This window comes from Callorhinus ursinus, unplaced genomic scaffold (assembly GCF_003265705.2).
Source record: "Callorhinus ursinus isolate GAN/ISIS: 27379988/994484 unplaced genomic scaffold, GSC_fseal_2.0 scaffold11, whole genome shotgun sequence".
NCBI lineage: Eukaryota > Metazoa > Chordata > Mammalia > Carnivora > Otariidae > Callorhinus > Callorhinus ursinus.
In genome coordinates this window covers 7,554,866-7,557,319 of record NW_027397073.1, presented here as the reverse complement: position 1 = coordinate 7,557,319, position 2,454 = coordinate 7,554,866, and the positions used below count along the sequence as shown (strand labels likewise).

Here is a 2,454-nt window from a genome sequence, read left to right as displayed (position 1 = left end):
ATTCTGGATGTGAATGGAACCTCTTCCCGCAAACCAAGCACGCGGAGATAGGCCCACCAGCAGCCAGAGCTGAGTGAAGACATGACGTCTCGGGTCGCGCCCCACTTGCAGGGTAAGGCTTGAAGCTGCAGGGAGCAGCTGTTCTTGGCAAGGCAGGACACGGGGCCTGCTCATGCAGCACCTCCCAGACGCGCCACCGACATGTCCGCCGGCTCACCACGCTTCCGTGTGCCAACAGTGAGCACAGCGGTGCGTGGAGCAAGTGCCCCTTCACAAGGGAACGAGTCCAGGCGATTCTTTATAAAAAGGTAAGGTTCAGAAGAAATGTTTGCTCCAAGGCACCAAGGGTGTAAAGCTTTTTAGAAAATACACAGAAATGAACAGACTGAAAAAGGGAAATTAGTTCTCAATGGAGGAATCTGACATTACCATAACTAGTGTAAATAATTACTTCAGACAGGTCACAAAACGCATAGCGAACAGACTTGTGTTGTGAGAGGGAACATCTGACCACAGAACGTTCCCGTGGCACTTGGGGGAGCTGCTGGTACGTGCTTATGGGGTTCCTCCTGGAGCCAGAGAAGCTGTGCTTCGCTTGTACTTGTAATATCCTTCTCCAGTCTTCTTGCCCAGCTTGTTCTCTGCTACCAGCTTATTCAAGGACGGGATGGGCTGAAACAAGGGGTTCTTTGCATGCATTTCCTACCACCCGTCCATGATGAACTTCGTAGTATCCAGCCCCATGTCATCTAGAAGCTCAAATGGACCCATGGGGTACCCAGCTCCCAGCTTCATGGCAGTGTCGATGTCCTCCTTGGATGCATCACCTCATTCGTACAGCCTGACCGCTTCCATGAGGTGCATCAGCAGTCGGTTCACAAAAAACCCCGGAGTGTCCTTACAAGAAACAGGATGCTTTCCCAGGGCTTTGGTGAAGTCTATCAGAGATTCGTAAGTCTTCTGGCTGGTCTTTGGTGTTTTAATGACCTCCACCAGCTTCATCAAGGGCACCAGGTTGAAGAGGTGGAGCCCGGCGAATTGGTCCTGCCTCATGGTGGCATTGGCTATGTTTGTGATCTGCAGAGAGGAAGTGTTGCTGGCAAAGATCGTGTGTTCAGAGTCAAACTTGTCCAGCCTCTTGAAGAGCTCATTCTTCACCTTCAGATTCTCCACGATGGCCTCCACCACCAGGTCCGTAGTGTGGACTACAGATGCTGTGACCGTGCTGGTTGATATGCTGCTCAGGGTCTTCTCCAAAAATTCATCACCCCCCTTGGGGTTTTCTGCAAACTTCTTCTTGGCCACTTTCCTAAGGCTTTCCTCAATCCCCTTTTTAGATTTTGCCAGTACGTCCTCTGTCTGGTCCACCAACACTAATGTGTGACCAGTTGCTCCATACATGCTTCAATACATGCCCTCTTTAATACCCATCACCAGGCTAACCCATCCCCTCCAACCCCCTCCCCTCTAGAACCCTCAGTTTGTTTCTCAGAGTCCACAGTCTCTCATGGTTCATCTCCCCCTCCGATTTCCCCCCTCCATTATTCCCTTCCTACTATCTTTTTTTTTTTTTTAACAAATGATGTATTATTTGTTTCAGAGGTACAGGTCTGTGATTCATCAGTCTTACACAATTCACAGCACTCACCATAGCACATACCCTCCCCAATGTCTATCACCAAGCCACCCCATCCCTTCCATGCCCCACCACTCCAGGAACCTTCAGTTTGTTTCCTGAGATTAAGAATTCCTCATATCAGTGAGATCATATGATACATGTCTTTCTCTGATTGACTTATTTCGCTTAGCATAATATCCTCTAGTTCCACCCACATGGTTGCAAATGGCAAGATTTCTTTTTTTTTGATGGCTGCACAATATTCCATTGTGTGTATATATACACCACATCTTCTTTATCTGTTCATCTGTTGATGGACATCTTGGCTCTTTCCATAGTTTATTGCCATGGATTCTAAGTTTAAAGTGGGAACAATTTTAGTAAGAGGTTTAAGTAGTGATGACATCGATTCCAGGCCTGATGATAAACTTGATCCTCCCAGAATCTGCTTCTAATTCTTACGCCATGGCAGGCATTACTGAATAATGCACTGCATGTCTACTTTGCCATTGACCTGAATGCTCTGGACTCTCCTCAAGGCCCCATGCTCCAGAGTTCTCAGCTGTGGAGGGCCAAAACCATTGACATCTTCTAGTCTCTAACATATCTATGTATTGTACATCCATTTGAGACTTCTCTTCATCTGGAATAATGCATTGAAAACACCACATTGACATTTCCATTCTATACTGCTTCGTCCTGATAGAGATTTCTCTCTGAAACCCATCTACCATTGTTTATATATACCGTGGGACACATAGAACTATTTCTGTTCCTCTCCGATTCCTCAACACTTCAGGATTTATATTACTATGTCTCTTCATTTGAAGACTCAA

At 46.8% G+C, this 2,454-nt stretch overlaps 1 pseudogene; it reads right to left on the bottom strand.

The window, feature by feature from the left end:
• Window positions 1–508: 508 nt before the first annotated feature.
• On the bottom strand, window positions 509–1,401 carry LOC112835356 (hydroxyacyl-coenzyme A dehydrogenase, mitochondrial pseudogene; annotated as a pseudogene).
• Between the last annotated feature and the right edge of the window lie 1,053 nt (window positions 1,402–2,454).